The sequence below is a fragment of the Nelumbo nucifera genome, chromosome 2 (genome assembly GCF_055504915.1).
Source record: "Nelumbo nucifera cultivar China Antique chromosome 2, China Antique-T2T, whole genome shotgun sequence".
Taxonomy (NCBI): Eukaryota; Viridiplantae; Streptophyta; class Magnoliopsida; order Proteales; family Nelumbonaceae; genus Nelumbo; species Nelumbo nucifera.
Window position 1 is genome coordinate 76,308,651 of NC_142650.1, and position 21,528 is coordinate 76,330,178.

At 38.1% G+C, this 21,528-nt stretch overlaps 1 long non-coding RNA gene and 2 pseudogenes across 2 annotated transcripts; 1 reads left to right on the plus strand and 2 right to left on the minus strand.

Moving 5' to 3' along the window:
- Nucleotides 1-2,017: 2,017 nt before the first annotated feature.
- LOC104590588 (uncharacterized) lies at nt 2,018-5,057 on the minus strand. Its single transcript, XR_734129.3, has 2 exons — nt 4,124-5,057; nt 2,018-4,044 (listed from the first exon to the last, which is right to left on the minus strand). It is a non-coding gene; the product is annotated as an uncharacterized LOC104590588 (long non-coding RNA).
- A 5,988-nt stretch (nt 5,058-11,045) lies between these two features.
- On the plus strand, nt 11,046-15,569 carry LOC104590592 (uncharacterized; annotated as a pseudogene).
- Nucleotides 15,570-17,585: 2,016 nt separating this feature from the next.
- On the minus strand, nt 17,586-21,494 carry LOC104590589 (ETHYLENE INSENSITIVE 3-like 1 protein pseudogene; annotated as a pseudogene). Its single transcript, XR_016082348.1, has 2 exons — nt 21,178-21,494; nt 17,586-20,018 (listed from the first exon to the last, which is right to left on the minus strand). The product of XR_016082348.1 is annotated as an ETHYLENE INSENSITIVE 3-like 1 protein pseudogene (transcript).
- Between the last annotated feature and the right edge of the window lie 34 nt (nt 21,495-21,528).

Below are 21,528 nucleotides of genomic sequence, written 5' to 3' on the forward strand. Positions count from 1 at the left end.
ACAGGAATTTACACTACTAGCCTGTACGAACTAAACACTAAATCTGAATAAAAAATACCAACCCAACACTCTTAATGGCTCTTAAAATGAGTTCGGATTTCGCTCATATAATGGTTCTCACAGCCACAGCATGTTGCAGCTGCACATGAGGAAATACTCTTGTATTTTTCATGGGTGATGTTCTCAATGCATGGTTTCAAGTTCTGTGAGGAGGGTGTGAGGACCAATTGTATAAGGGGTAAATCTGAACGTATTTACCAATTTAGATCTCCCCATGAATGTTAACATGCAAATACATGAAATGTTCTCAATGTGTGAAGTAGCTGTGATAGGTGGGTAGGAGATCCAAATACCATACAGACCAGTAGGGGTGAGTATGGGTTGATTTCGTTCGGTTTGGTTTGGTTCCATGACAAAACTTGGAAGTTACTCTATCAGGGTCGGTTCCAGGCTTTTGGAACCAGAACCTACTCCTTAAAGGTTGATTCCAACGTTGGTGGTACTAGGGTTGGTTCCAAGGGTCTACTTCTGGAACCTATTTTTTCTTTACTATCCCCTTAAAAAAATCAAACATGTTTTCTAAAAACTTGATGTTCAATAAATATGTTATATAGTTTAAAACTTACATTATCTTTATCGATGAAATTGAGTAATTTAATATGTAGATTATCATGATACATCAATGTACGATTCAAAATTTATCATTATAATTTATATTTTGTAAATATTAACTTTTACATTACTTATTATACACATTCAAATATTAAAATGAAAACAAATGATCAAATCACTTGAGTAAATCAATGGTCAAGTGAGACAATGGCTTTTGTAACCATGAGTGCTTGAGTTTAAATATTCACATTCTTAAAAGTATTTTGGGATTTATTTCAAGACAAGTTTGGTTCTAACGCCAATTCTACCAAAGTCGGTTCATCATGTCAGTTCAGGTTGGGTAAACCCTTAGAAACTAGAACCAGTTTGGGTGGGGGTCAGTTCCAAGAATTTGGAACCAGACCCTACCCTGTAATAAATTGTGTAGGGTTGGTTCAAGGCTAGTTCAAGGTTGATTCTATTTTGTTCCGGGTAAAACCTACCCATTTGCTCACTCCTATAGGCCAATGTTTTCGAACCATCGTTGACTTGGATGGTCGGACCGTTAGGCCCAACAATCGTCTAGGCAAATGGGTAAAACCTACCCATTTGCTCACACCTATAGGCCAATGTTTTCGAACCATAGTTGACCTGGATGGTCGGACCGTTAGGCCCAACAATCGTCTAGGCAACTGGTTCTATTTCACCCTTAATCCATTATTTGGCAAAAATTTGTTGACTTGGTCAACGACCCATTGATCCGAGTGGTTAAACCATCAATCTATTTGACCTGAACAATGATTTTGACTGATTTTTATTTAATTATTTATTTTTTTTTTTATTTTTTTAATTTGGAATGGGCCATCCATTCAAACTGGATAGTTGAACCGCTGAACTAGAACCTATGACCAAAGCAATTTCATTTCCAGGTTTATTTTTAAAACATTGACCCAAACACTCTTGAGCCTTGAGCCTTAAATTCTAATGGACGGGTCTAAATCACTTCTAATTATACATTTAATTCTTTTGAAGTTTTAATTAAGCTGGCCAACAAAAGCTATTTAAAAATCGTTTGGTTTGAAGGAAAAAGTAGGGAAAGGAAATTTTTACAAATCTTGTATAGATTTCTCTACCTTTTCCTTCAAACCAAACGTAGCCTAAGTGATAACTCAGTATTTGATCTAGGGCTGTTCACGGGTCAGGTTGGGCCGGTTTACTGAGATTTTTTCAATCGACCCGACCTGGTCGGGTTACCTGAAATTGAAACCAAAATTGACCTTATGTAAGCAAAACCGACCTGGTCGGTTTGAGTCGGGTTGGGTCGGTTTGGATCAGTTTCGGCTCTAAGTTCAACCATAGTAATAAATTGGTAGATTGGAGAAAGAAGACTGAAATTTGATGTAAAAAATGATACATAATTCTATTAGAGAAAGAAGACTGAAATTTAATGTAAAAAAAGACACATAATTCTATTAGAGAAAGAAGACTGAAATTGGTAGGGGGCGGACCAAGTTAGAATAGAAGTTATCAAGAAAATAGAAAGTCAAACTGTTTTAGAGAAAGAAAACTGAAATTTGTATATTTCAAGAAACATTCTAATCTAAGTAAAAAATGACACCTAATTCTAATTGTAATTAGTTGCCTATTTAGTGTAAAAGACTATAAAAACTAGAATTCTTTGATTCTTTTCTTTAAACCTTTCCAGAAAAATTCCTTGTCTAATTGTCTTACAATACTTGCCATTAATGTCATTTCTAAGTAGAAGACTAGAAATTAAGTTAGGTTATAATTAGGATAGAGACAACTTAGTTAAGTAAGAACTAAATAGATTGTAAATACTAATTAAGAACTAATTATTAACTACTAAGTCGATTCAGTTCAAGTCGATTTCGATTTTCACATATGAAAACCGAAATCAACCCAAACCATCGGTTTATAATTTTTTACAACCCCAAACCAACCGATGCTGAAGAAAACCCGATCGATTCGGGTTGGTCGGTTTAATCGGGCTGGGTCTTCCTATGAAGAGCCCTAATTTGATGCAAAGCATGCTCGTGAGTCGTGACCCGAGCTCCCGGTACGAAGGAACACAACCTATGCAATCGAGAGATTGAATCCAGTGAAACCGTTGGTTCACGAGGAGAGTGCACCCTCCAATGGGAGGCTTGCATGCCACCCTTTTTGAATCTAGCAAATCCGTTAAAGTTTGGTTCACACTCTCGTTAAGCGAGTCAATCTGGTTCAATCAGTTAGAAAAAGACAAAATCAAATGAAACAAGTCTTTTTGCCTCTCATTTGTCTGAATTCCCCTTTCTTCCACTTTCATTTTCACCCGAGCCCTGGTCCAAGAGCAAGAGACATCCAACAGTAATTTCACCAAGCTCTGACGATGTGGAGTCAATTGGCAGTAAGCATTTCTTCTTCTCCTTCCCCTTCCAACCTTGTTATTCCTCTTCCTTAATATCTTCCTCCTTCCTCTTCTTCTAGTAGGAGACTACCAGCGGCAATTTCACTATTGCACCAAGTTCACCTTCAACTTCATGATTCTTATTGCAGAGAATATCCTTTAAGAGCTATTATTCATATGGCCTGGTTCCCTCCCACCTTCTGTGTATACTGTTAAATTTAATCGTCACGGCTGTTGTATAGGTAGCCCTAGAAGATCAAGAAAGGTTTCCATGCTTATTATAGTAGTTCTTCATTTACATTAGTTACCAAGTTTTCTCGATATCACACTTTACTACTATTTACATTACATAAATTTAGTTCAATAAAAATCAAACATCAATCCATTTTTTGTGACTTTCCAAAAAACATCCATTTTTGTGGATCTGATCCCCATCCCAGATTCTAAAACTGGTAATCAAATATAGATTACACAGAAGTAGGCCATGGAACTTGAACCACAACCATGTGTTCATCGAACGTAAATGGAACCTCTTCACCATCAATTAAACAAACTTTTGGTTTTGTTTTTATGCAAACAACCTCATCTCTCTGGTTCCCCTCACTCCAATTCGAACCGAACTTGTCTCATCATCCTACTCCAATGATTGAATGGCACCGCTGGTATTAAGCATGTCAACTAATACAATAGGAGCAAATTGGATTTTGCTCGATAACAACTTCATTAGAGAATCTGTAAGAAACACGAAATTAAAAGGCTCCAATGATATCTCCATATGTTTCCATGACTTCAAGGGCATCAACTTCTTCGCTTGGAACATATAAACAACAAACACTTGTACCCCTTCAATGGAAATCAGGTTCTTTCCGTTTTCTAATCAATATCGTTTGGGTTCATCGTAGCCAACACAGCTGCAAAAACTCAGAGGCACAATTGTTTGTTTGAGCTTGACGGCACCAACCTCCCGCTAGGTGACATGCCATCAGAGTTGGAAGGCAATCACTGTCGAAGCTTGGCGAAACAATGAAATCACTACCGGTGGTCTTCTGGCAAAAGAAAAAGAAGAAGATATTAATGAAGATGAATAGCAAGGTTGAAAGAAAAAGGAGAAGAAAGGATGTTTACTGCCGATTGACTACATGCCGTTGGAGTTTGGTGAAACAGTGAAATCGCCGCCGGTGGTCTATTGCTAGAAGAAGAGAAAGGAAGAAGATATTAACAAAGAGGAATAACAGGGTTGGAAGGAGAATGAGAAGAAAGGATTCGACTTATTCTTATCGCCAGTTGGCTCCATGCCGTCAGAGTTTGGTGAAATCGCTGCCGGTGGTCTCTTGCTCTTGGGCTAGAGGCTCGGGTGAAAATGAAAGTGGAGGAAGGGAAATTCAAACAAATGAGGAAAAAAAGGCTTTTTATTGATGGTTTTGTCTCTTCCGAACCGGTTGAACCGGATTGACTCACTTAACGGGAGTGTGAATCGAACTTAACATTAACGGAATTGTTAGATTTGAAAAGGACGATGTACACGGCTCCCATTGGAGGGTGTACGCTCCCCATGATTTGAGCTCTTCAATCGATGCATGGCCGAGCTCCACCACGTGTACATGGGAAGTTCACCTGGCGACCCACTGAGCAAAACTACCGTCACTGCCCATCACACCTAGCACCCCACTTAGAAAAGCCATCATCACTGTTAAGGCCATCAGTCATGTCTGGCAATGCCATCGTCACATGTGCCGGGCATGTTAATCGTCACATGTGCCTCCCCGTGCATGAGCACATGGCATCACAGAGGCAACACGTGTCTTTACCGAGCTCTAAATAATCCACTCTAAGCAACAAGTGCCCTTTAGAAAGGTCAAAGTATCTCTATCACTTTAACACATCTCATGAGAGGCCTTGCCAATAGAAAGGTTTGTTGAACATTCATTAGAGACTTTTGACCTCATTTATTACTCACTCATATAACACACAACCCTACTCACTTGGCCATTGAATACCTAAGCTCGGAATATCATCACGGGCCCTTTGGCCTCGTCTTCCCTTGCATATATATCTTCCAAATTGTCCCGGGGACCTCAGCGGCTTTTGTTTTTCATCAAGGCTAAAAGCACTCGCAAACGCTGCCATAGCATGGGATACGTGGCAAGTATGGTAAAATATTGAGATTTTGGTGTAGCCACATTCATCATTTTTTTCTTTTTCCTAGTTCTAGCATATTCTAATCTGTTTTAGCAGATTCCTCAATTTTTCCTAAAATAACGACAGTTTCTCTGACAACGAGAGAAATAAATCAAAAGCACAACTCAGTGGCCAAGCTCAATAATTGAAGGGTAAGATATAAAAACCTCCCCCTGAGGTTTTATTATCAGAAAAACCGCATAGTATTGTAAAAACCTACAGCTGCTACCTCCCTTTGTTATTGCCCTGAATAGAAAACGTTGGTCTAACATTAGTTTTTTCAAAAATATCCATCTTACCCTTAAATCTATTAATTCAGATAAAACTTTATTAAATTTTTTTTATTTTTAAATAAAAAATCCCCAAATCAAATTGAAAAAATATAAAATATTTCTCTATAAAAATGTTAAGTCCAATGAAATCTCGAAGCACAAATCTGATATTTTGAATTATATTAAAATATGCCCTAATAAAATATGTAAGGGTAATTTTATAACTTTAAAATGTCCATTATTGAAAAAAGAACTAAAAGAAAAATAATTGCAAGTCTTTATAAAAACAAAGACAGGTTTTTGTTAGAGTGAAACTTAATGAAATTATTATGATTATTATGATTGACATAAACTTCAGGAGGGAGGTTTTTATGTTTTAGTGGGTCAGTTTCAGACGAGACGCGGTTTTGAGTTAGCGATACGTCGATAGGGTATATGGGCCTGTATCAGTAATGTTTATTTTGTTTTTATTTGTTTTAATCTGATTCAGAGGAGCCAGTTGAAGGCTGATCTATCCCCTGAATCACTCGGTGACCCGAAACATCCCTGTAGAGACATATCGAAAAAGCCCTAAAATAATAGGTATTAGCTGATACGATCCGATACATAACGATATTTTAAACCTTATTATTAATTACTCTAAATCCACTTTGAAGAGTATAATATTGCTAAATAAAAAATAGGTTACTATGCCATAAAAATTGAATTAAAGCCCGTATGGAAAAAGGCGAATAATCAATACCCAAAAAAAATACATGATTGACGGTCATATTTTTACCAAACAAGTGGATGACCAACTTTTTATCCCCTTCTTGGCTCTTCTGCGTGGTGAATGCTGCAGGACCACTCTATTGAGTTTAATTCCTTTGTTTGTTTGTTTTTATTTATTTTATTATTTTTATGTGGCATCCATGTATCGACAGCTTGGGCCCATTTTGATCCCACCACGTGTAAATAACCTGAACAGTGTTCAAATAAGGCGTCCGACACACTGACCCTATCCATCCCATTAAAGAGGTGGTCTAAAAATCTAGGGGGCCCACTTGCCTTGTTGCAGACTTCGATTCCATGAGTCTTTTTCAAAGCCGAGACCTAACAGAGCTTAATTACAATGTTTTAAGATCCCATTGGAACGATCGGACGGTCAGACCGTTAGATTCGAGAACTAGTGAAGTGTTTTTAGAATCTTAGGGTTCATATTTTTAAAAAACCGGTAGAATCAGTCAAAATCTGATAGCACTTTACATCTCGATATTGGACTGTAATCGGATCGGACTTCGATTGGATTTAGAAAATAATTCTGAAAATCTGCATTCAAATTTGATCTGAAATCCCATCTAATTTTAAGACCTCGGATTCAAATTTGAATCTTAATGGGCTCAGATCAGATTTTGATTTAATTAAACTTTATTTTAATTTTTAAAATATCAAAAAATTAAGAATTTAATTATTTTCCAATTTTTATATATAAAAAATAATATAAATATAATATACTGAATTAATTATATATATAAATTTATATATAATATAATATATAGGATATATTTTTTTATAATTTAATTATAATCATTTAAAATATATATATTAAATTAAATAAATATTATAATATAATCGGATTTGGATTTTAATTGAATCGGATGGATCAAATTTAAATCCGATTCATTTATTAATCGGATGTAGATTGCAACATCCAAATCCAATCCTTGAATTTTTATATATGATTGACGGCCATGTCTCCACACTTAAAGACTAAGACATGGCAAATTTTTCAATTTATACATATAACCCAACGATTAAACTATTGACCCACGACCGAAGAAGCACTCCAGTTTTGTGTTCGGTCTAAATCTTAAAACACTGTTACACTGTGTTTAGTTGAGAAAATTCGAATATGCACAAATTGTTTTAGGTAACCTGATCCCATCTTTTCTAGTTTCTAAGTAGTGCAGTCAATGCATCAGATTTATGTGACAGAACCGAACTGACCCAACCGATATGAGTCGAAGTTGGCTCTTGCTGTTCCTAACCAATTATATAATTTTTATTATGATTTTTGTTATCTAATGTCCAAAAAGAGTATAATTCCTAAAAGTAAATAAGATAATTTTAATTAAAGTTAGAACATTTATTTTTGTCAATATATAAATAATTTAATATTTTAGTGTCAATTTTATTAAGGTTATTGATGGGATCGTACCTTATCCCCATTGAACCACAGTGGATGTTGACATGGACGAATACCGAGCCATGGCCTCGACCGACATGGATTATTGCCATTCATTAGGAGCAACTACTGTTGTACACATGATGGGCTCCTCCCAGAAAGAGGAGCGCAGAACCACCTTAGAACCTAGATTAGAGGTCATCCCGGTGCACATATGCCCTCGAAAACCGAGGAGTAAGATGACATCACTCTATATGTATTTAAGGGCACACTACTCAAGATATTACTCTCTACTTCCACTCTTAACATTCTTGCCCTCTAGTCTCTTGTTCTTCTAAGTTTTTCAATATTATTTAGCTAGGATCAGTTTGTCCTTTACAGCCCGACCCAGTCAATTTCTTCTTCTCTATACTAACTTAAGTATTGGAGTGCTCCTCCCTTATGAACAATCTTGGGGTTTCTGACTTTGGCCGTTATTGATTGTCAAACTCTCATCAAATCATCCACCACAACTCGTCCAATACAGATCACCCAGATCAACTTGTCCAATTCAACAAAACTCTTATCTATTGCTCGTCCACCTTAATTTGGGCAACATCAAATAGGTGCCCATATGTGGGAATTGACACAAAAAACCCTTGTTTTTTTTCTTCCTCCTTCTATAACTGACGGCAATGCCTCCAAAGAACATCTCCTACTACTCCAACACTCACTCTCGTTCCAAGGGATCTCACTTTGTATGTTTCTCTTCACCTTGCGAGTCCCAAAATCAGATCATGACACAAGAGCAATTCAACTATCTACCATGACAAGTTGAAGACCTCATCACCTTATTCCAAGCTCCTGGACAATGTATCCCTTTACCTATGGTTCCTCAAGTTGATCCTCCAATGGAGGACCCCAAAAGGCACAAGAAGGAGCCAAAAGGGCTAAAGAAAGAAAAATGAGCCACGTCCCTCACCAGGAATGTTTGGCGACAATGCTCGAAACTGAGCCCAAAACACTCACTCCCGAAGCATCCAGCACTTAGGACAAATCCCAACCAATGAGAGATTAGGACCCCAGGACAAATCCCTTTACCTATGGTTCCTCCAAAGTTGACCAAATGAATGGACATCGACAACGAAATTCAATACATGCACAAGTGGCTTGATGATCTTGAGAAGGGAACCGGATCTAGTAAGCAAAACAAAGTAAGCACGTTAAATGAGCACTTGATAAATATTTTGATAATTGTCAAAAGTGAGTATTAATCTTTTTCAAGGGTAGCCTGGGGGTATTTTAAGGAACAAGTGTCAAAAAAATTTCTAAGTGCTCATTTAACGTGCTTACAACATTGTGCCTACCTGATCTGAACTGCTTGAGAAGAGCCATAATCTCCATCACACACTAATTGAGGAGCCTGGTCAGCAAAGAGTTCGCCTTTACTTAGGACATCATGGATGAGCTCTCCTTACTAGGTTCAAACCGATGCAGTTTGAAAAAATATGACAGCACCATCGATCCCATGAACCATTTGAAGGGATTCGAGACCACTATATGCTTTTACACGAGGTTTTGGACGTGCTGATGTGCAAGGTATTCATCTTCACTTTGAAGGGAGCAGCCCAACAGTGGTACTGCCCTACCTCCTCGTTTCATCGCTACTTTGAAGGGAGTTTAAGGATCTCTTCTCAACGCAATTTATTAGTAGTTGATGACACTAGAAAATAGCTGCCAATCTTATACAGCTGAGGCAATGAAACAATGAGTCCTTGTGAGAGTTCTTGGCAAGATTCAAAACTAAGTAATGGAGATTGAGGTGTTGAACAACTAGCTCAAGCTAACATTCTCAAATATTCTCAAGATCCTTTGCAAGGAATCGGTGGTCCAATGACTAGGGCAAGGACAAAGAAGATGAAAAAGGCTTTACAAGGCTTAATCATGAAAGTGCATGACAAAGAGGCTATTCTAGAAGATTCTAAGACTGTTCTAGAAGTTTACAAAGCTTCACCAAGAATAATCATCTATCTTTATATGCAAGACGATGTGCAAGGCTTAGATCTTGAAGAACAAAGCTTGGAATCCATGACATAAGACCAAGGCGCATGGACATGATAAGAAAATGCCCAATCCGCATGCTAAGATATATTGATGGGTTTGTTTTTGTCTTGTTTTATTTTACTTTGACTTTTTCTATGCTTAATTGTCAATAGTTGTAGTCTTTTAGAAGGATTCCTATTTCAAGACAGATTTGTTTTCCTAAATTAAAGGGATCCTCATTAGTTAGGAGTTTTCTTATAGGATAATGATGTTTACATGCCTATATAAAGGCTACAACTATGTAAAACGAGATATCATCAATAATATAGAGGGATTTTCAACAAGCTTAGCTTTGCCTTATTGTGTTCTTGGTAGAATACAATATCTTGACTTATCAAGGGAGTGATCAACCTTTGTGGCATCTTCAAGTTTGAATTCTTTAAGGACTTAGTTTCTTTAAGGTTATAATCTGATAAACTACAACTTGTTTTCTAGCTTTTGGGTGCACATAACAACTTGATTCAAGAGTTCCTAGAGCAGGTCGTCTAGTAGGTTCTTATCATTTGGTATCAGAGCCTTGGCTCTAGAAACAGGTTACTTATCCTTTGCTTATCCTTGTTTTGTGCTTTTCTTTGATCTTTGCGCGTTTCTTGTGTTGTCCTTGCATAGTTTCTTTGAATTCTTCCATTCGACTTCTTTGTGTTTTTGAATAGAGTCAATTCTGTTTTGTGTGTTTAGTTTGGCAAAAACAAAAAGAAAAAAGAGAGACAGAAAAGAGCATCCAATTCGGAAAAAAAGAAGAAGAAGGAGGAGGAGTTAGATTGTAGATCTGATTTTTTAATCATTTTCCCAGCATAAACGGGATTTCTTGAATTGCAAGATCATATTCCTATAAGTCATAACAAGATCTCATTTTCCTTTTTTGGGTTTGACTAGTTGACTAATTCAAAAGACAGTTGTATAATCCTTTTTGAGCTGAGATTTCTTTTCCTTAAATAGCTGTCTTACTATATTAATTAGTACTAATCCTTATCAAATAAGGATTCTTGTGTCTAAGTTAATCTAATTCCATGCTCCATATTCTATTCGGGTTCAAGGCTGTTTTGTGCATTCTAGTGATTTCTTTTGCATGTCTTTTGCTTCATTTTGAAGTTTTCTTATTTTTTTTGGCTCCTACAAATGATTTTTTTCCTTCCTTATTTCTACCATTTGCCTCAACTAAGTTTTTAAAGTTCTGATTTTGAGATTTGCCACCATTTAACCGATTGCTCCTTGAGATTTGTTGATCTTGATTCTGTTAAGAACATAAAGGGAGCTGGCTTGAGTGGAAAAAAAAAGAAAAAAAAAACTAAGGGAGTGTGTAAGGAACAAAATTTCTTTTATTTTCAATGAATTTTTCCAGGTTATAAACATGAGTATTGAAGGAGAACAACAAGAGATTGACATGAAATTATTCATAAGGGCTGTTAATGAACAATTTAGAAAGTTGAATGTGAGGCTGGATGATTTGCAATCCCCATCTATTTCTAAGTCCACTAGAAGGCATGTGTTTGAGGAAGAAGAGGAAGATGATTCAGATTTGGAGGAATCAAGTTCTAAACGAGGCAAGAAGGTTATTTCCAAAAGAGATAGCAATTTGGGCAGCATAAAGATGAAGATTCCAACATTTCAAGGAATGAATGATCCCGAACTAGGAGTGGGAAAGAAAGGTTGAGCATATATTTGATTGCCATAATTACTCTGAGGAGAAAAAAGTAAAACTAGCAGCCGTGGAGTTCATAGATTATGCAAGCATATGATGGGATCAATTGGTGATCAATAGGCGTAGGAATGGAGAGAGGTCAATTCGGTCATGGGAAGAGATGAAATTGGTAATGCACAAGAGATTTATACCTAGCCATTACTATAGATATTTGCATAGAAAGTTGCAAGGGCTGGTTCAAGGTTCCATGAGTGTAGAAGACTATTACAAAGATATGGAGATAGCCATGATTAGAGCAAACATAGAGGAGGACCGAGAAATAACAATGACTAGATTTATAGGCGGCTTGAACAATGAGATTGCTGATGTGGTGGATTTACAGCACTATGTGGAGATGGAGGAGTTGTTGCACAAAGCCATTAAAGTGGAGAAGCAAATCAAATCAAAAGGATTTAGATCTGGTTCTTCATGAAAACCTAATTGGAAGGACAACAAGGCTATCTCAAAAACAAAAGAGGAAGCAAAGGAAAAGAACTCGGTTGCTGTTCATAAGGGTAAAAAGCAACACTAAACTTATTCTAAGTCACATGAAATTAAGTGTTTTAAGTGCCAAGGATTCGGACATATTGCTTCTCAATGCCCAAACAAAAGAGTTATGATTGTGTTGGAGAATAGAGAAATAGAAAGTGCTAGCTCAAGTGAGGATGAGATGCCACCATTGGAGGATTGTTCTAATGTTGAAGTTGCATAACCCGTTCATGGTGATTTGCTGGTTACAAGGAAAGCCCTAAGTATACAACATAAGGATGATGGTGATGAGGAGCAACGTGAACATATTTTTCACACAATATGTCATGTGAAGGATAAGGTATGTACTATGATTATTGATAGTGGAAGTTGTACTAATGTTGATAGTACGTTGTTGGTAGATAAGCTGAATTTGCATACCATAAAGAATCCTAAACCGTACAAATTGCAATGGCTGAATGAATGTGGAGAAGTGAGGGTAACCAAGCAAGTTCTGGTTTCCTTTTCAATTGGCAAGTATGAGGATGATGTTCTATGTGATGTGGCACCAATGCATGCTGGTCATATATTGTTTGGCCGACCATGGCAGTTTGATAGGAAGGTTACATATGATGGGTATAAAAACCGTTATTCTTTTGTAATGGATAACCGAATTATTGTATTAACCCCTCTCAAACCTTTGCAAGCTTATGAAGATCAGATTAGGATAGCAAGAGAGTGCAAAATGAGAAAAGAACAAAAGTGTGAGCAAGAGGAAAAGAAAAAGAAAGAAAGTGAACAAACCAAAGCAAAGAGAGCAAGTGAGACCGAGAGGAAAAGTGCAAGTGGAAAGAGTGAGGCCGAGAGGAAAATTGGAGAGAAAAGTGTACAAAAAGGAGAGAAAAGCAAGGGAATGAGTGTATTTGCTGAATAAATGAGGTTAAGAGTATCATGATTGCAAGGTAGCAACTACTTGTACTTATATACAAGGATGTTTACTTTTCTACTAATGACCTTAACCCCTCTTTGCCTAGTGTTGTTGTGTCTTTATTGCAGGAGTTTGAGGACCTATTTCCCGAGGAGATTCCCCATGGATTACCTTCCTTAAGAGGTATTGAGCATCAAATAGACTTCATACCCGGTTCTGCCATACCAAATCAACCTGCTTATAGAGCTAATCCCGAGGAAACAAAGGAGATACAAAGGCAAGAATGAGTTGGTGCAAAAGGGTTTTGTAAGGAAGAGTCTTAACCCATGTTCAGTTCCTGTCATCTTAGTCCCAAAGAAATATGGAACATGGTGTATGTGTGTGGACTGCCGAGCTATTACCAAAATAACAGTTAAATATAGACACCATATCCCTAGATTAGATGATATGCTTGATGAATTGCATGACTCTTGTTTGTTTTCTAAAATTGATTTAAAGAATGGCTATCATCAAATTCGCATGAAAGAGGGAGATGAATGGAAGACAACATTTAAAACTAAGTATTGATTGTATGAGTGGTTAGTAATGCCTTTTGATTTAATTAATACACCTAGTACATTCATGAGGTTAATGAATCATGTTTTGCGTGCTTTCATATGGAAATTTGTGGTAGTTTACTTTGATGATATTTTAGTTTATAGCAAAAATTTGGATGAACATGTGAAACACTTGCATGCTGTTTTTAGTGTGTTAAGAGAGCACCAATTGTATGTTAATCTTAAGAAGTGCACGTTTTGCATGGAATCTGTTGTGTTTCTTGGATTTGTTATTAGTTCGTAAGGTATTAGTGTTGATGAAGAGAAGGTAAAGGCAATAAGGGATTGGCCTACGCCTAAGAGTGCAAACAAGGTAAGAAGTTTTAATGGTTTAACAAGTTTTTATCGAAGGTTTGTTAAGGATTTTAGTTCTATTACTACACCTTTGAATGAACTTGTTAAAAAGAATGTTGTTTTTAATTGGGATGAAGTGCATGATCGAGCTTTCAAAACTTTGAAAGATAAGCTAACTAATGCACCTTTGTTGTGTTTGCCTAACTTTGATAAAGCTTTTGAGGTAGAATGTGATGCATCTGAAATTGGAATAGGGGCTGTTTTGATGCAAGATTCCAAACCAATTGCTTATTTTAGTGAAAAGCTAAGTGGAGCAGCATTGAATTATCCTACTTATGACAAGGAACTTTATGCATTAGTAAGGACTCTTCAAACATGGCAGCATACTTGTGGCCAAGGTAATTCATCATTCATTCTGATCATGAGAGCTTAAAGTTCTTGAAATCACAATGTAAGCTTAATAAAAGGCATGCTAAGTGGTTGGAGTTCATAGAAACGTTTCCTTATATGATCAGGTACAAACATGGAAAGGAAAATGTTGTTGCTGATGCATTATCTAGGAGGTACGCATTACTTACATCTTTACAAACTAAGTTACTTGGTTTTGAATTGCTTAAGGACTTATATGCTAATGATTCTGATTTTGGCCAAGTATGGAATACATGTTATAAGTGTGCGTTTAGTGATTTCTATAGGCATGAAGGATTTCTGTTTAAGAAAGATAAATTGTGTATGCCTATTTGTTCTATTCGTGAGTTACTTGTTAGAGAAACTCATGGAGGCAGTTTGATGGGGCACTTTGGTGTACAAAAGACTAGAGATATATTGCGTGAGCATTTTTATTGACCTAATATGAAGCATAATGTACAATCTGTTTGTGATAAGTGCATTACGTGTAGGCAAGCAAAATCTAAAGTTAAACCGCATGGCTTGTATACCTCTTTACCAGTGCCTAACCAACACTGGATTGATGTTTCTATGGATTTTGTTTTAGGGTTACCAACGTCTCAAAGTGGTAAGGACAACATATTTGTTGTTGTTGATCAGTTTAGTAAAATGGCTCATTTCATTGCCTGTTCTAAAACCAATGATGCAACACATATTGCTGACTTGTTCTTTAAAGAAGTTGTTCATTTGCATGGTTTGCCTAAGACAATTGTTAGTGATAGAGATGTTAAGTTCTTTTGTCATTTTTGGCGCACTTTATGGAGTAAATTAGGAACTAAACTCTTGTTTTCTACTGTTACACATCCTCAAACGGATGGTCAAACTGAAGTAGTTAATAGGACACTACTTTGTTGCATGCTATCATTCAAAAGAACTTAAGGCAGTGGGAGTGTTTGCCACATATTGAGTTTGCATATAACAGGTCTGTTCATTCTACTACTTTTTCCCTTTTTGAAGTTGTTTATGACTTTAATCCTTTAACTCCTATGGATATTTTACCTTTGCCTATTAATAAACATGTTAATCTTGATTGTAAGAAAAAAGATAGTTTTTGTGAAGGATTTACATGCCAAGGTTCGAGCTAAGATTGAAAGGAAGAATGAGCAATATGCTAAAAAAGCTAATAAGGGGCGTTTGAAGGTTGTTTTCGAACCTGGAGATTGGGTTTGGGTGCATATGCGTAAGGAAAAGTTTCATACACAAAGGAAATCAAAATTGCAGCCTAGAGGAGATGGACATTTTCAAGTCTTGGAAAGAATCAATGATAACGCCCACAAGCTAGATTTGCCAAGCAACTATGGTAATGTTAGTGCGACTTTTAATGTTGTTGATTTATCTTCATTTGATGTTGGTGATTTGAGGATGAACCCTTTCGAGGAAGGAGGGAATAATGGAGATCGATGTGCTGGCCAACCGACTCAAGCTAATATTCCCAAATATTCTCAATCGGTGGTCCAATGACTAGGGCAAGGACAAAGAAAATGAAAGAGGCTTTACAAGGCTTAATCATGGAAGTGCATGACAAAGAGGTTGTTTTAGAAGATTCTAAGACTGTTCTAGAAGTTTCTAAAGCTTCACCAAGGATAATCACCTATCTTTATGTGCAAGACGATGTGCAAAACGATGTGCAAGGCTTAGATCTTGAAGAACAAAGCTTGGAATCCATGACATAAGACCAAGATGCATGGACATGATAAGAAAATGCCCAATCCGCATGCTAAGATGTATTGATGGGTTTGTTTTTGTCTTGTTTTATTTTACTTTGACTTTTTCTATGCTTAATTGTCAATAGTTGTAGTCTTTTAGAAGAATTTCTATTTCAAGACAGATTTGTTTTCCTAAATTAAAGGGATCCTCATTAGTTAGGAGTTTCCTTATAAGATAATGATGTTTACATGCCTATATAAAGGCTACAACTATGTAAAACAAGATATCATCAATAATATAGAGGAATTTTCAGCAAGCTTAGCTTTGCCTTATTGTGTTCTTAGTAGAATACAATATCTTGACTTATCAAGGGAGTGATCAACCTTTATGGCGTCTTTAAGATTGGATTCTTTAAGGACTTAGTTTCCTTAAGGTTCTAATCTGATCAACTACAACTTATTTTCTAGCTTCTGGATGCGCATAACAACTTGATTCAAAAATTCCTAGAGCAGGTCGTCTAGTGGGTTCTTATCATTAACTAAGTCTATGTAGGTCCAAAATTTGGATTAATCTATAGCAATGGCTGCCTTCATGCATGGTTTGCACACCTTCTGCTTCAACTACTCCCTTAAGAAAGTAACCCCTTGAGATATGACTAAGCTCCTCACCCGAGCCTAGAAGTACATATGTTGAAGAAGCACAGTCCCACTGAAGAGAGGCCAAGGAAGGATGGTACGACCTATAACGCTCCAATTGCGACAAGAGGTTGTACTAGTGTCGGAATCATAGACCTAGGAGCCCTGGTCTTCTGTAAGAATTTCACACCGCTCAATATGCCATAGACCGAGATCTTCACGTAAATTCACAACTAACACTTTGTCATATGACTTAGAAGGTTGAAGTCCGAGAACAACAAGAAAATCAATGACGAGTATTGCAAATTCTACAAAAACCATGACCACGATACCCAAAATTATAGGGACTGTTGCAGCCACATTGATGACCTCATTAGGCGGGCTACCTTAGTGTATATGTTGTTGATCACCGATCTCCTCGGCCTGAAAAGGCCTATGCTCGGTTAAATTAGGTGAAAAACCGACTTCCCAAGAATTCCAAGATGAACACCAAACGCCCTATGACATTGCACTACTGATTTCAGTTAACATATCCAAGTATGTATGAAGTGTGTCAGTTTTAAACCTCGGCCAACATCATTTTAAGCATTCTAGAAGATGATGATCGGGCATGACCGTCTATACCCTGCCGTTACAATGCGGGAAGGGAATGGAGAGAGAGAGAGGTGTAAATTATAAGCACTAATCACCCCTTCAGGGCAATAAAGAGTTGTAACCAATCCTCCCGTGATGAGAAAGCCACTGAAAAGGGGTTGGCCGACCTCCGAAGTTTCAATCCCGGATCATAAAGATGTGGCCGTAGTTGCAAGTCTTTTCAATAGTCAACGAAAAAGATAGATATCATGAACTGTCACGGAAGAAAGAACGTAAATCGAACGCCTATTATCGTCCGATCGGCGGCCATTTAGTCTTTCACTATTGAAAGGAGAAAGTCTTCCAGAGAGGACATTAAATGTTGTCACCAAAATGGTGGGTCTGATGCCACTGCAACTAGTGCTTCTCCCAATGAAATGATATAGCTGAATGCGATATTGACCCATATGACACTGGGTAAGTTGAATTTCAGAGGACAATTTTATGGTCCCATACTTTACAGTGAAATCAAATGGTAACACACGGCATATATTATCAACTTCAGGGCGGTATTTCAGGCAATAAGCACCACGGCGGCAGAAAGGAAAGTGCAGAAACCATGTTTAAGGAAACCAAATATCTATTTAAATATAAATATTCATAATCATAAGTCATAACCCAATACAAAGCTTCGCAATAGCAGTCTGTGAACATTTTCAGGGGCAGGATCAAGTTGGGTTCTCGCCATTCTTTTGTAAGCCATTTCAAATGGCGACAAGAACAAATCCTACAACTGAATTTTTTTTTTTTTTTTTTTTTTGAGTGCCAAGAAGAAACAAGTCTCTAAAAGAGTCTTAATAGCCAAGATGGCAGGTAGAGGTTTTCATCTGATCAGCACAGACAAATGTGAAGATAAGTCCTTTTAGAATTTACAATTCAGAGACTGGGCTCCTCACGCATCAAAAGGAAGCACCAAAAGCAACCTGGGTATACGCTTGAGTACTGTTTATAGATACCAGATTGAACTCTCTGTCTTCGACATCGTCTCTACTGTTCCTCTTGGCAAGACCTCCCCAAAGTCAACTGATGGCATGTTGAAAGGAGACCCAAATCTGAAGTCAGAGGGAATGTCATCGTGATTTGTTTCATATGCTGGCGGATCAAACACCTTATATTGATCAAATTGGATTTCTTCTCGGGGGAACATCTGATGATTCATAGGCATGTTGTTTTCTTCAAACATGTTACCCCCTACTGCGGACCCTTGGCCATAGAAGTTCTCCTCCAGTTGAACTTTGGGCTGCGGCTCAGAATTCTGACCATCCATGGCAGCAACATTTCCAGGATTAGAGCACTTATTCCTCTGAAGATTGCTATCATAAAATGACATAAGCTCGCTGATAGTCTTTTGTCCATCTTCTGGCAGCCCAAGTCCTGACAGGCTGAAAGTCGATTGGGTTGGGTTCAGTGGTGGAGCAGCTCGCTTGGGTTGTCCGAATGGCATAGAGAAGACTGCTGGTTTATCTTCAGTAATCTCAAAGTTTGAGATTCCAAACCCTGTACGGACGCTTCCATAGGGGCTATTTACCTGCTGATTGTTCCTTGAACTCCTGTCAGGTTTACCGAGGCGATAATCACTGTAAGGACACCTAAGATACTCACGGTTGTATATCTTGTGATCCACCGTTGCCACGGGTTCATCAGTTGGCTTCCTCTTCCTGCTGAATTCTGTGTTGCTAATTTCACCCTTTATTGGAGCAGGCAGGGGAATCATAAGTCTGTCCTTGGCTGACCCCATCCCAAGATTGAACAGATTTACATCGTGAGGCTTGCACTCCTGTACTTCAACATTTGGATCATTCTCAACCCCTTCAACATCATACTCATTGCTGTCGCTAATGGTGAAAGATCCACTCCCCGCTGTTGATGACACAGGAGGGCATCTCTCAGGGTGGAGCTTCCTGGACAACGCCTCTTCCTGGTTAATGATGGCAAGCCAAGTCGCACTCTCCTTCGCTGTCATCTTGTCCTGCAAGCACTTGGACTGCCTGACGAGCTTGCGGATCTTGGCAATGTCGGGTGACATGTGTTTGATGACAGCAGTCAAGACACTAACCTTCCATGCCTTCTTCAGATCATGGGGTTTCTTGTATGGCGGAGGACCTTGATCCTTGGGCAAGCCCAACTGCGGCCACCATTCCTCATCCCCTGTGGGCCACCACGGTGGAGCAACACCCTTCTCCAACGGGAACCGCCGTTGGGGAGGGTCACAGTGCTGCATGAGAGCTGATAAGAGCGAACCTAGAGTGGTGTCCTGAAGCTCTTGCAGGGTGTGGGGAGTGGATGATACTGCATTACAGTCTTCGTTCTTACCAGGTATTGAATGATCAGCCTGATACTTGGCAATTGCAGCAGGGCCGTTGCGATCAAACCTGACTTTCTCCTTCCACCAGGCGCGAAGATTGTCGGAGGCTCCGCTCACAGGCTTCCCCTTCTCGGGAATGATGCCATAAACGAAGCCTTGAGCTTTACAGACTTCCATCATCTTCAGCATGTACTTCAGGATCCCATCTTGAGCACGGGACATCTTCTTCCTCCGCGCCTGCTCTTGGGACTGGCGCTGCTTTGCAGTATCGACACCATCCTTGCTCTTGTTCTGTTCTTTAAGCTTCCTCAGAAGCATCCGATCCCTCCACATCCTTCTCTCCAGTTCGTCTACATCCATCTCTTCGTCAGTATAATCTTCCTCCACAGTGGCCTCCGGTTCAGTTTCCGGCACCGGATCTCCTTCTCCTGTCGTTACCGACGGGGCAAGGAAATCGAGATTCCCACAAAAACCCATTTCCTCAAACATCCCCATCATCACTGTTGCGTACCTACAATCAACTCCAGGCAACAAGCGAACTTCTGTTTCAAATCGACCCCCTTAAATCTAATTCAAGTTCTTCTCCGCCTGCGCTTCCGTCTCTCCTTTTTCTCGGAAATTAGTAGAATTCTACAGCTTTCTGCTGAAGGAGAACTAAATTCAAGTCGACAATAAATAGTGATCTCCACCCTGAAAATAAAAACGAACAGATTCGTAAACAAAAAAAATCAGAAAAGATCCCACCTTTTCCAAACCAAAAAAAAAAAAAAAAAGAAAGAAAGAAAAACAGAATCAACTAAGAAATTCATCAGGAAAGGAAGAAGAAAAAAACGAAATTTCTTCTCAACTATGCACAATAAAACTAAAACAGAGAAAAAAAAACTATCTGAATAAAGGCTTCAAAGAAAAGAGTAAACTAGAACAAAGAAAAACATGGAAATAAACATCGCAAATTCATTAACAGCACATACAATACAGGGCCCGAATAAGGGAGGTCAAGGAATTTCTGCAGTCAAAACAAGAAGATAACTACCGTAATAGAACAAGTAAAAATCGGAGATAAAGACCTAAGAAGTTGCATATAACAGATCATTCATCAGAAATCAGATCTTGTCTGAAAAGAGATGGGTTATAGAATAAATCTCTGAAGAGAGATTTTTTACAGGTAAACAGCGTAGATGACATATAACTGTTGACAAAAAACGGAACAGTATATAAAATTGAACCGCACTGGTTCCGGCAACTTGGGTAATCACCGTAATCAAGGAACGCAAGAATTGCAAAAAAAATTAAACGCGAAAAAAAAAATTCCTACAGTAATCCCTCTTTAGCCATCTTTAGACCAGAAAACCTAAAGCAGGAAGCGCCGACAAAGAAAGAAAAGAAAAAAAAAAAGAAGGAAAAAGAAAAAAATAGCATAGGAAAAATGAAAAACAAAAACGAAAACTGGCTGACTTCACTGAAATCCGAAAATCCTTCAAAAGACAAACTGACACGCGTCTCCAGAAAGCCCCGCCGGATCTGAGAGCAGAATCGCCGGTTCTGAAGCCAATTTTCCGGGAAAAAGAAAAGAAATTGGCAAGAAAGGAAAACAGAATTGACCAAAATTATATACGGAAAGCCCTTGAAACAATAAAGAGAATTTAAGCACCAAAAACTCATCATTTCTACCGAAAGAAAAACAGTAACCTCTGAAATTAAAATCCATCACCATAAAACCGATTGATAATTAAGACAAAACTAAACCCCAAACATCAATCAGGGAAGTAAACAACAAATATCCAGAAGAAAAACAACGCAAAAAGAACTCAAACAACATTAGAGATGACAGCTTGGAGGAAAATCCTACCAGGATTACTGTTAGCTGTTAGTATCCGCCATGGGAAGCTCAACTCGAAGCTCTGCAGCAGAGAAAGCGAGAAGAAAGACGACGAGAAAGAAAAATAAAAAAAAAAAGGTTGGAGGTCCTCGACTTCTTACCTGCTTCTATCTATATGCGTGAAACGAAATAGCGCCGGTGGTAAAGCATAGAAATGTAACCATGGTTTAGTTAACCTTAACCGCGGTTAGGAGGAAAGATAGCTTTTATTATTTAAGATATAATATGAAGATAAATGTAGAAGGATGACAATGACGAGGTGAGGATCAAAGAAGGAGAACAGCGTCGGCAACGCGGAGCAGCGTAGGACTTAAAAAGGAG